The following is a 12,983-nucleotide window of genomic DNA, read 5'->3' on the forward strand; positions in this document are numbered from 1 at the left end:
CCCTGAAAAACTGGGGGTTCTTTCTGTCATTTTTTGAGATTCCTCACCACTAACCCTTTGTCAATTGCTCTTCTTTGAACTTTCCACATCTCTCTTTAAAAAAGCCTGGATTCGGGCTTCCCTGGTGGCGCAGTGGTTGAGAGTCTGCCTGCCGGTGCAGAGGACACGGGTTCGAGCCCTGGTCTGGGAGGATCCCACATGCCGCGGAGCAACTGGGCCCGTGAGCCGCAACTGCTGGGCCTGCGCGTCTGGAGCCTGTGCCCCGCAATGGGAGGGGCCGCGTTGGTGAGAGGCCCGCGCACCGCGATGAAGAGTGGCCCCCGCTTGCTGCAACTAGAGAAAGCCTTCGCACGAAATGAAGACCTAACACAGCTCAAAATAAATAAATAAATAAATAAATAAAAGAGTAGCTATTAAATTTTAAAAAAAAAAAAAAAAAAAAAAAAGCCTGGATTCTTCAACAAGTTAATAGCAGAAAGAAAAAAAAAAATGTGAGGGAATATTGTTCTAAATTTAAAAACACAAGAGACACAACAACCAAATGTAATGTGGGTGTTGTTTTTGTATCATGATTTAAACAAACTGACAGTAAAAAGACATTTGGGGGGCATTCTGAGAAAACTGGGTACGTACAAAGGATCAGATGACAGCAAAGAATTGTTGCTAATTATGTTAGGCATGATGATTGTGTTGTGGTTAGACAAGAAAATGTTCACATTTTAAAGAGATAACTACTAAAGTAGGGATAAAATGACACAATAGCTAAAATTTTCTTTAAAATATATCAGAAAGGAAAAAAAAGAAATAGATGAAGCATGGATAGCAAAATTTGGATGATGGAATATGGAAATTTACTTTTCTCTCTACTTTTATACATGCTTGAAATTTTTTATGATAATAGTGATAAAAACAATGGAGACACCCTAAGAACTGAATGTTAACTGTAAAGTGAAAAACTTGATCAAATATTTGGGTCCCAGACTGAACACTGTTCACCTATGTTTGGTTGAAATCTTATTAGGTCTGATACGTGAAAAGTAACCGATCTCAGTGTATCTTATGTATTGTATTTTAACTTACAATATTAGCCAATGTTTTGATATTGGGTAAAGGCTTTTTTTTTCTTTTTGAGTATGGGGTCTGTTGAGTGGCATTTGTGTTGTTTCTCTTACATAGATTCCAGCCATAGTGTCTCATCTACAATTTTTTATTCTGCTTTCTTCAAAGTGGAACAAGAAGATATAGACACTACAGAGCAATCTGAGTGCTGAATCTTTCTGTATATTTATTATTTTCACCAAACACCAAAACTTTTTCCACAAGCCAAAACTGACTGCAAATATCCTTAGGAATTTAACTTAGTTTACTCCTTATAAGCTAAACACTTTGGCTTTTATATAACAAGCAGCTCTCTGTTTTGCACTTGTATTTAATTGATTTTTATAGCATTTGAGTAAATCGCCTCACCGCAATTACAAGGACTGCTACCATAAACAGACTGGGAGACAAGCGCAGCTGAGATTCTCGGTGAGCCCAGAGCTCAGCTGGTGGCAGCAAAGGGCATGGTGCAGGCTCCGAGTGTGGGGCGTCCACCAGCACGTTTTGTAGGAAGGTGGAAAGCGTGGTTAATGTAGTGGGCTAGGAGGAGGTCAGTTACAAAAGCTGCTCCTCTATTTGGGAAAATTTGAATTAGCTGACTGAATTTTTCCTCTTACATCAAATTCTTTGAGTGATGGGTACCTGGCCAACAAGCGTGCTGAGTCTGGGGAAGGTCGATGTGGTGCCCGCAGACTGTAGTTCATTCCACACACGGGCACGTGGCTGGGACCAGAAGCAGCACGCAGGGGAAGGGAGCTGGCACGTGAGGTGAGGAGGGTGAGCTTTTCCATCAAGTAGCGTCGGAGGTTGCCCTTTCCTCTCCAGAGATTAAATTTGTTCACCTGGCTCCCACAACAACTTATGCTAAGAATGGGGGCCAGTGACTAAAATTCAAGCCTCTGGGCTCAGTCGCAGCCTCCTCCTCTTCAAAATACAGCTCACCCTGGGGTGAGGCTGGGAGTAGCTGAGTATTTGTTTCTCACTGCCAGGTGGCTTGGCGGCCAGATCCTTGTAGAACATGATATGCTCCTTGCGGGAGCAAGAGAGAGAATAATTATGAATCACGGAACATCAGAGTTGGAAGGGGCTCACTCCAACCATCCCATTTTACAGATGAGATCACACCCTAGATAGAGGGTATGGCTCATTACCAACTTGACCGACGTGCTGACCATGTGCAGCTAATAAAAATATGCTAATGACGTATTAATTCCAAACTTCTGCCCCCAGTTCTCTGAGCTCAGAGGGACACTGTATTGCTGGATGTTAATAAAGGAGCAAAGTGGCCACTGAAGTGCTGACAAGGTGGCTCCAGCATGTAAAAGAGACTCATTGTTGAGTGAGAAAAGATCTTCAGTGACCTTGTAGCCCAAAGCTTTTACTTTGTGGTTGAGGATGTCCAAGCTCTGAGCAGGTAGTGAACGGATTAACTGAAGAATGAACTAGGAGAAGGCAATAAATTTTAAAATCCTGGAAATTCTTCAGTTGAAATAGGTACTACCTGGGCTGCTAAGAGCCCCATGTTGTCTGAGTTAACTTTATCTCATGCATCTCTATCTCCAGCGTCTGGCACAGCACACAGTACATTCTTGATAAATGTCTTTTAACTGAATTATGAAGCTTATCATTTAAGGCAACACAGCATAAGGCACAATGGATATTCCATACAGAGATTAAAATGTAGTCAAGACCACAGTTGGTTGAAGGGGTAGGAAATTCTTCCTGGAGGAGATAGCATTGAGGTGGACCTTGAAAAATGGGTGGAATTTTGAGGGGTGGGTTATACGGGTAGGAAGTGGGAAGAGAATGTTCTCCGCAGTGGGGACAGCATGTTAAGGATGCAGAGGGCAGGGTGCCTGGGGTTCGGGAAGCGTCTGGACATCCAGTTACACCCAGTTGGCTGCAGTGCAGCGCTGGAACAGGGGAGTAGGGCTGGTGGGCTTGCCACCAAGGGCCCAGAACTTTGTCCTTAACTCATCACGAGGCTCTGGAGAAGTTTACGATTTTGAGGGTTGGGAAGGACATACAAGACCCATCATTAGGAAAGAGACCCTGCAAGAAGCCAACAGGTCACAGATAGGAATTTCCCCACTGCATCCAAATGCTCTGGCTCTACAAAAAGGTCAGAAAAACACTGGTGACTGTCTTCTTTGGGAAATACTTTCAGACCATTTAAGCCGTCAGGGAGATAAGCATCCTTATGATGGTTCTGGTGATCCAGGCCCATTCTGGCTCAGGAAGTACAAGGACTCACAAAGATTAGCTACGCCAGAGGAAAATATTTGCTAAACAGTCTCAGTTCTTCATAAAAGTTCAGGATGAGTTCAAATTTGGGGCTGAGGCTGGAGCCAACACGGATTTTATCAGCACCTGTTTGCTCCGAGACTTTAGAAGAAAGGTTGTTTGTATTAGTACTGTTGATGCCGATGGAGGAACCAGTAATGACCATTTATTGAATGTCTCCTCTTAGGCACTTATGTACATTTTCCCTCATCTTTTTGGCAATTTTGGAAGGTGCATAGCTTTAGGAGTGTGTGGTAGCTATCGATGTTGTCTTTCTAGCAAGCTTTTCTATCACCCTCCTTTTGGTGGCCACGTGATGGAGGACAGGCCAATCTTGAACCAAGGAGTGGGCATAGGACCCAACCTGCACCAATCACAGACCTTTCCTGAGACTGATACCTTGATGTTGGGGAGAGAAGCACTTCCTGCTGGGTTAAGCTGAGGCTGAGGCTGAGGTGACCACTGCGACAACTGCACTGCAGTCTGGCCTCTACCTCTGCCCGGTCCTGTTTCCTTTACTCCCTTACAGGTGTGGGACCTGAGCACTCACCTCAAACACCTTCTTGATTGTTTATCTATTTCTCAGAGTGGTCTCCTAGGGAACAGACCAAAGAGGAAGAGGAGGCGGATGATAGTGGTGGTGGCGAGGTGCTGATGTCCGTCTTTACAGAGGATTTTTCTTCTATTCCATAGTATAATTAAAAATAAAAATACAAGCATTCAGGAAGACTTCAGAGTCCATCTGAAATCTTTATGCGAGGAAGGCTTAAACCTACAAACTTTCCATCAGCTGCCAAGAGAGCTAGGATAGTTTGGAGGTGGTTTTGCCTAAAGGCTGAGGAATGACCCAGGTGGCCTTTCAAAGATGCTTCTGACTTAGAGTTTCTGTCAATTATGTTTTACATACCTAAGAGCTGCTTCGAATGGATGATTTCAGAAAAGTTTGCAGTTTGCATGGGTTCAGATTCAATGCTCTTTTTGCTGAGTGGGCATGGGTGACGAGTGCCTCAATACACAGCGGGTGATGCAGCCATTGGCCAGCCCGTGAACTCCAGTCACCCTCACCGCTCCATCTCCGACATGATGGCTGTTCTCGGGTCTACAGTGGGCAAATCTGAAGCAAGCATTCCAAGATCTAAGCTACCAGTAACCCTCTCCAGAACAGGGCAGAGACCGTCCCAGCAAAGCTCTGTGGTCAGGGGCTGGGGCTGCCTCACATCCTCCAAGGGCCCGAGTGGGGCCTGACATCAGCCTGCGCTCTGCTTGCTGAGCTGTGTGCCAGGAGCCGCTGCGCCCACCTGGAGGACAGGCTTCCTTTCTCCAGTCTTCACACGGGCACCACACTGACTAGTTTCTCCTGCCGGGAACACACCTTCCCTCCTTTGTAATCATTTTCCCATGTGAATTAAAAAGGAGCCTGGGGCCCCAGCATGAATGATTGTCAGGACCTGGGACACACCTGTAATGGGTGGGTTTGTTCACAGATCACGAGGCATAAAGATTTAATTTGTTTTCACATTAAATAGGCTGATTAGATATGACAACTAAATTTCTCAGTGACGAAAAGGATTTGGAGCACTTTTGATTCATGCAGAAAGTTCATGGAGTTTACCTGTAGACTTAGCTCACAATCAGACAAAGAGATTAGAGCTGGGCATGTAGAGTTTATTGAAAAGTTTAGAGTGCGACCAAAGAAAAGCAAATATAATTTTTCTTTGTTTCTTTTCTTATGCCCATGCCAAAATATACAGAGTAGTCAACATCTTGAGAACTTTGCGTGGAGGTAACTTCCTCCCTGTACTGCAAGTACCTGAAGGTGAAGGTGGGGTTCTGCCAGAGGCACGCTGCAACCCAGGCCTCATGGCTGGGGCCTCTGGGTCACTCAGAAGGGGCACATAGACTCCATGTAAGGGACAGGGCTGGCCACTTCTGGTAAGTTACATCCGCTTCAGTGACACATAGACTGAGGGGCCTGAGGCTGGTGAGAGCATTTAGCACGTTTGTGCCCCAGACCCTCATCCTGAGTAGGACAGGACGAGCCTCTCTGGACATACTAGAGAAATGAGAAAAGAACTTGGCCTTGAGCTGTTCTCCAGATCCATGTGATTGAATAATATTAATAAACAAATACATAAAACTAATATCACAAATGAACAAGCTAGCCTGAATGACAGGCCCGGGGGTATCACTTGCTTGGTGCAATTTGAGCAGCTCCGCCTTTGAGTTTGACATTGCTTTTCTTGAGGAACTTCTTTCTAATGGGAACGGAATGTAGTAGGTCACTATACCTTAGCAAGAGTGAGTTTGTCATCTGGAACCAAGGGAACAAGAAGAGAGGTCTGGAAGTTGTATGAGGGTTGGAATGATTGTTACCAAACGCAAGTTCGTGTACCTGACACACAGTGAGGCCAAACAAACCAAAACGTTGAAGTTCGGAGCAGAGGAAGGTTTATTGCAGGGCCATGCAAGGAGAATGGGTTACTTATGCTTAAAAAACTCCAAACTCCTCAAAGGGTTTTCACAAAGCATTTTTTTTTCCTGTTTTTTGGCCACGCAGCATGCGGGATTTTAGTTCCCCAAGCAGGGATCGAACCCGTGCCCCCTGCAATGGAAGCACAGTGTGTTAACCACTGGACCACCAGGGAAGTACCCCACAAAGCATTTTTAAAGGTCAGGTGATGGAGAGATGTCCCAGGGTATGTGATCAGTTCGAGCACAATTTTCTGATTGGTTGACGGTGATCAATCCTTAGGCGCCAGAAAGTCTGGGGGCTATGTGCTCATGATCATCGAGTAGTTAATTTCTTCCATTTGGTGGTGGTTTCTAGCATCTGAAAAACTCAGGAAATATGCATGAAATTCTATCTGGGTACTTCAGAGAGGAGCTACAGCTGAGGATCTGGGGAGGGGTCTGTCCCGGGAAGGCCTCATATGGTCCTGCTGGGTTACATGATGGTGGGGGAACAGGAAGTGAAGGGGGGAGAGGGCTTGATGGGTAAGTTTGTCCCCCTCCTGCAAGCTCACCTTTTTCATGAACTTGTTTTGGGTTAAAAGGGCAGGGTATGTCCAGTCTTAGCCTCTGTTTTGCAGCAGTGAGTTGGGAGAGGTGGATTTCCTTGTTTCTGTACAACAGTGCCTTAGACTTCTCAACATAAACAACAAATCCCACAGCCTGAGTCAGGCTTGGGCCGTGGGACCCCACTAGGATCAGGGAACAGCAGACTTACTAGAAACCGAGCCTCCCTGAGCAAATCTATTTTGAATTCCAAAGTTAGCAGGAAGCATCTAAGAAAATAAATGCAGCAGAAATAACTGTTAGCAGAGCACAGCTGCTCTATTTGTTCTGTGGGATTAGATACCTACAGAAAGCCCTCCTCTTGCAAACAGTAGGATTTGGAGAAAAGAAGCAACAAGACATCCAGAGAGTGTATAGCTCCGGATTATCTGAGTTCCTTGTGTTCCAAAATGTTTTTCTGCACAAAAGATCCTAAATCACATGGCAATCCACCCATAATGCACTTACCCACCCATCTCTCTACCCATCCATTCACCTGCCCCCCCATCCATTCATCCATCCATCCATCCATCCACCAAATGCTTCTTTTTTTTTTTTTTTCACCAAATGCTTCTTGATACCCATTACATGTGTCAGGCCAAGGACAATCAGCCACATATACCCATCTACTCACTTGGTGGGCAGGAAGTAGGTAGTTCTTTTCTTTGGTAAAGGAAATAGCTGGCAGACATACTAAGGCTCAGTAAGATGCAGTATAGCATAGACATAAAGAGCATAGGCTCTGGAGTTAGCTGTGTTTTAATCATGATTCTGTCACTTTCTAGCCATGTAGGAAAGTTATCTAACCTCTCCTCAAGTGCCTCAGTTTCCACTTCTGTAAAGCGAGAGAATAATAATAGTTCCTACCCTAGGTGAGACAATGAAGAAAAGTGCTTAGCATGGTGCCTGGCACATACAATGTGCCCAGTGCAACTTAGCTAGTGATATGCAAAGTAGGAATCTGAATAGAACCACAGTGAAATCTGCAGAGTCTAAAGAGGTAGTGAGAAAGGGGAGTTTCCCAAAAGGCAGAAAAATGTGTCAGAGGCCAAAACCAGGCTCTGCAGACACTTTACAAACACCCCAGCCACTGGGCATGTAGAGATTAAGTTGATGGTGGAGGAGGTGGGGGGAGGGGGGAGTTAAAACCTAGGGTTTTTTCACTATGTTTGTCTTCATGTTCCCAGAGGCTTAGCAACAATTCAAGCCAACAGTTCTGTCAAAAAGGGTTCCAGTGGGGAAAGCCAGGGAATGGGGAATGTCCCCAGAAGAGTAGAGGGGGCAGATCAGAAGACCTAGGAGGCAGAAATCTTGTAGGATCCTAAAAAGGGCAAATTGACAGCTAGGGGAGCCTGCAAAGGCTTCGAGAGTCAAGGCACATCAGAGCCGTTGAGCGTGCGGGGTCCTGGCTCTTTTCTATTAAACATTCCCCAGGGAAGCAGTGATAAAGAGGAGAAATTGGAGGAGAGACAAAGCCCAGGTCTAAGGCCGAGGGTTCTATGGCCGTGACCACAGCAACTTCTATTTTATAATCCCACCTGAATGTCTGGAGAAAGAAGAGACCCTGTTTAAGAATCACACTTCGGGGTGATACAGAGAAGCCAGATACTGTCTCTGGCGGAGGAGAGAGGTAAACACCCTAAAGAAGTCCCACAGTCTTCTTTTGACCAGCTGGTCTCTGGAAAACGGGAGTTAGGATTGGAACGGGGGAGGATGCCGTGATTAGTAGGAAAAGCCTCCCTCTGATTCTGGGACCTGCAATTAAACTTCTCTGGGACTCTTTCTGTGTGTCTTGAAGGTAGAGGGTAGGTGTCTGGACACCCCTGCAGATGGCAGGGAGGCCCACCATCTGACTGCCTCCATCTCAGGGGTACAGGATTGATGCAAAAGCCTGAGGAAGACTGGAGACCCAGGGCAAAGGAAAAAGGATTACTGTACTGAAGAATTCTGCCTGCTGGTGGTGGAACTGCTCTGGGAGAGAGCCAGGCTGCAGGGGAAGGTGCTAGTTATCTGCAGGCTTACATAGTACAGAGTGTACTGCTTGAGGGGCAGACACTCCTCAGATTCCAGCAGGGCTGCCCTGAAGATGCTGGGACAAACTGGTTGAGTTTGTCCAGTATGTGCCACGTGCACAACACCCAAAGAATCCCACCTTATCCTTTAAGATCATCAAGGTTGGCTCAAATACCCATTCTAAGACCGGTGGAAAGTACAAGTCACCCCCAAAGATATCTGCAAATTCTAAGGAGGCTTGTTCATGGGCAGCCTTGGCTCTGAGTTCCTGCTTCCCCTGAATTAGTTCCATGTCTGACTCTGCTCCCTGTTCTGTAGCTGCTGTCCTGGTTTTACATCACAGTGACCCTGTGGAACGCAGCCCTTTCCCTTGGTTTCCCCTAAGAAAGCTGCTCCTACCAACCTGTGTGAAAGCTTGTGAAACAGACTCTCCTGAAGGCACAAGGAAGCTGTGGAGGGGATTACATCCGAGCAGAACAACCGACTTATCTCTAAAATGACAGCAACAACTCCAAGTAAGGAAGTTCCAAGTAGACTTCCTTGTTTGTAAGGGTTTGTTGGCCTCTCAATAATGTGGCTTGTCATCTTCCTTCTCCCTCCACAACTAGTGAAGACCAAGATGCTGATGTCAAAGGTGCGTTGGAAGAGTTTGATCAAAAGTACTGCATTGTGAGTCGGTCAAAGCAATATTTCTACATTATAACCCTGTTGTGATTTTTTAATATATGATTTAAACTATTAACCTCTTAATTGCTCTTTATAAATTAATACATATCATGTGATTTTAAGTATGTATATGTAATTAAAACAACGCATGAACTGTTATACACAGACGTGTCTATTTCATTTATATCCTGACACATTTTTGTATTCTCATCAACCAAATCTTATCTTAAATGCTCACTGGGTAAATAAGGATGCTCTAATATTCAGAGTTACCTCACCCTCAGCACTCACCCAGTGTTTTGTGTCCACTACTTCACTCTCCTTGAAGTGATAGCTATATCTTCTTTTTTTTTTAACATCTCTATTGGAGTATAACTGCTTTACTATGGTGTATTAGTTTCTGCTTTCTAACAAAGTGAATCAGCTATACATATACATATAACCCCATATCTCAGCCCTCTTGCTTCTCCCTCCCACCCTCCCTATCCCACCCCTCTAGATGGACACAAAGCACCGAGCTGATCTCCCTGTGCTATGTGGCTGCTTCCCACTAGCTATCTGTTTTACATTTGGTAGTGTATATATGTCCATGCCACTCTCTCACTTCGTCCCAGCTTACCCTTCCCCCTCCCCGTGTCCTCAAGTCCATTCTCTACATACGTCTGCATCTTTATTCCTGTCCTGCCCCTAGGTTCTTCAGAACCTTTTTTTTTTTTTTTTTAGATTCCATATATATGTGTTAGCATACGGTATTTGTGTTTCTCTTTCTGACTTACTTCACTCTGTATGACAGAATCTAGGTCCATCCACCTCACTACAAATAACTCAATTTCATTTCTTTTTATGGCTGAGTAATATTCCATTGTATATATGTGCCATATCTTCTTTATCCATTCATCTGTCGATGGACACTTAGATTGCTTCCATGTCCTGGCTATTGTAAATAGAGCTGCAATGAACATTGTGGTACATGACTCTTTTTGAATTATGGTTTTCTCAGGGTATATGCTCAGTAGTGGGATTGCTGGGTCATATGGGAGTTCTATTTTTAGTTTTTTAAGAACCTCCATGCTGTTCTCCATAGTGGCTGTATCAATTTACATTCCCACCAACAATGCAAGAGGGTTCCCTTTTCTCCACACCCTCTCCAGCATTTATTGTTTGTAGATTTTTTGATGATGGCCATTCTGACCGGTGTGAGGTGATACCTCATTGTAGTTTTGATTTGCATTTGTCCAGTGATTAGTGATGTTGAGCATCTTTTCATGTGTTTGTTGGCAATCTGTATATCTTCTTTGGGGAAATGTTTATTTAGGTCTTCTGCCCATTTTTGGATTGGGTTGTTTGTTTTTTTAATATTGGTTAGCTATATCTTAACACACACCGTCCAGCCCAACATACAGTCTGTCCTGAGTCAAAGGTTGCTGAGTTGTTGCTGTCATTTTAGAGATAAGAAATAGCAACTCCAAAGGGTTTGGAGACTGGGCCAAAGCACACAGCTATTAATGAGCAGAGTTGGCTGGACTAGAACAGTTCCCTAATGTTCCAGCCAGGGCACAAGCCACTCTACCAGACAAGGAAACGTTTCCTCCTACTCCTTTGGCAACAGGGCCCCATCATGAGGCAGAGATTCTACAAAGCTTTGGACTGGAAGCCACAGAGCTGGAGATATCAGGAGACGTGTTTTTCTTGGATGTGGCCATTGCCCAGGCCACACGTAATTATGGCCTTTTGATAATTTGTTATCAATCATGATAGCTGGGAAGCAGAATTGGCAACATTTGATTACATGGTTTAGAAATTCCCACTTTTTTTTTAATTTCAGACATTATCTCTTTTATTCTCACATTCTTTTCAATGCGTGATAGTAGCACTACACACGGCCAACAATACGCTTGTATAAAGAACACTTCCCCGGAACTCCCCACTTTTCAGAGAGGACAAGCTTAGTGGAAAATTTGCAGAGGTATGGTAATGTACGAAATGCTAGGAAAAGGGCTTTGACACAACACGCGTTGCAACCAGGCTGCTAATGCTGCAAGCTGCTGTGTTTTGATTGCTAACAGTAAATTTGGTTATGGTATGAAGAAGGTTTTTTTAAAAACAAATCACAATTTATTGAGATTTTGGAGATATAGTCTCACAAGTTGAAAAAATGTGGTCTCCAAATATAATTTTAAGAAAAACACTTTAAAGGAATGTTAACATTCCCCTAAAGAGGAAATGTATGGAATGTGTGTGTGCGCATGCACCTGCACGCGCATGTACATGTGTTTAAGTCTTCGTGACTTCTGAACAAGTGGACAAGTCAAGCTCTCAAAGGCAGAACTGTCTCTGGGTAGAATCGTACTGTTGCCATAGGTTGCGTCCTGTCTTGCTGCCTTCCCACCAATCGATTGATCAAAAAGTCCTTGTTGATATCCCACCTCTCCCCCTTTTCCTTCCGTCCCTCTCTGGGGCCCAGCTAGCTCTCAGAGCTGTCCCCCATGAAACACTGTCCTAGGGAGGCAGCTGGGGAAGGCATGTCTCTATTAAGTGATTAGATCACGGACTATGAGGGTGAGAAGAAACCTCAGCGGATCCTCTGGGGCAAGGCTTCATTGTACACATGGAAAAAGGCTTAAGGACCAAAGGCCTCAGTCTTCAGTGGGGATATCAGGGCAGACTTTGAGAATGCTGTTTGGTGGGGGGGGGTCCCTCAGTGCTTTCCCAGAACCCATGAGAGCAACCCCACATGGACAGCCTTGATGGAGGGGATCATCCTTGAGATCCCAGAACCAATCTACTCTTTGCCTTGTCTCTCTCCCCCAACCCCCTGCCCCCAAATCCACCTCTCTGAATAGGCCTTGAGGGGCCTACCTCCGAATACGGCTATGCAGGATGACCCTTCCAGATTCAGACTGCTGGCAGGGGTGGGTGAATACATCCTCTTGAGAGGATTGCTTGGGCTTAAATCATCATTGTCAAGAAGAAACATTTACCACAAGTCCTTTAATTGACAGTCTTTAACTTACGACAAATTTACTGTTTTAGAAAAACCAACATCCAAAAAGGCAGTTGTTAGTTCTCAACTTGATTTATAAAATTTGTTGGCATAGGTGTCATTCCCTTCTGCCCTGACTTACAGACACATATAATTCATCACCTACGCCCTACAAAGGAGTCTCATCGTTCCAAAGATAGTCCAGATCTATCAAGGGCCCTCAAGATGGGACCTGGTTTACCTCTCTGGCCTCATACTGTACCTCTGGCCCTTTCTCTGCATCCAGTCATCTTGTCTTCTTCCTGGGGGAAGCTTTTTCTGATTCCCCATTTCCGGTCAGAACCCCCAACCCCAACCCAGGTATGCCCTGTCTTAGCAACTTTTCAATCTTTGCAGAATTGGAGGTAAACAAGTAATTGAGTAACTAGTTGGTTATTGACTCCACATTCCTGAATGCCAGCTCCCAGAGGGCAGGGACATCTCTTTCTTATCCCCCAAGACCTTAGGACTGTGCTTGGATATATAATGGGTATGAAACATTTGTTTGAATGAATAATAGGGGTGGGGGGTCAGAATGTCTGGGCAGCCCCACTAAATATGGGATGAATTTGGCCCAGCTGATTAGCTCTGGGAGCCAGAGAGACACAGCCTGGGTGCGTGGGGAGGGCAGCCAGAGGCTAGGGAGAAGGAAGCCCAGCCTGGGAGCATCTCACACAAAGGCCTGCACCACCCTGCTGGCCTGGCTCTTCCAGTCAAGCAGAAACAGCACCCAGGGATTTGACTTAGGTTCCTTGTTTTTCTGGGCGAAACAGGACGGGAATGAAAAGCAACACAACATTCAAGTATTCCTTGAAGGTCTGAGAAATCCTCACGAGGAACAGGACAA

General features: G+C 45.0%; 1 long non-coding RNA gene and 1 pseudogene across 8 annotated transcripts in view; both read left to right on the forward strand.

The window, feature by feature from the left end:
• Positions 1–8,929, forward strand: part of LOC309636506 — a 147,857-nt gene extending 138,928 nt beyond the window's left edge. For 6 of the 7 annotated variants that reach the window (XR_014250030.1, XR_014250031.1, XR_014250032.1 and 3 more), the window contains one exon: positions 7,623–8,929. This is a non-coding gene — a long non-coding RNA (uncharacterized lncRNA). Of the gene's footprint in view, positions 1–1,176 lie in introns of all 7 variants that reach the window. The other variant, XR_014250029.1, reaches the window with a different exon arrangement.
• LOC309668501 (hypoxanthine-guanine phosphoribosyltransferase pseudogene) overlaps positions 1–9,916 on the forward strand; it is a 58,250-nt pseudogene extending 48,334 nt beyond the window's left edge. Inside the window, exon 2 of the transcript XR_014268729.1 lies at positions 9,806–9,916. The product of XR_014268729.1 is annotated as a hypoxanthine-guanine phosphoribosyltransferase pseudogene (transcript). The remainder of the gene's footprint in view (positions 1–9,805) is intronic.
• Positions 9,917–12,983: the final 3,067 nt, after the last annotated feature.

Source organism: Balaenoptera physalus, assembly GCF_965194825.1.
Source record: "Balaenoptera physalus genome assembly, chromosome: 1".
Classification (NCBI taxonomy): domain Eukaryota; kingdom Metazoa; phylum Chordata; class Mammalia; order Artiodactyla; family Balaenopteridae; genus Balaenoptera; species Balaenoptera physalus.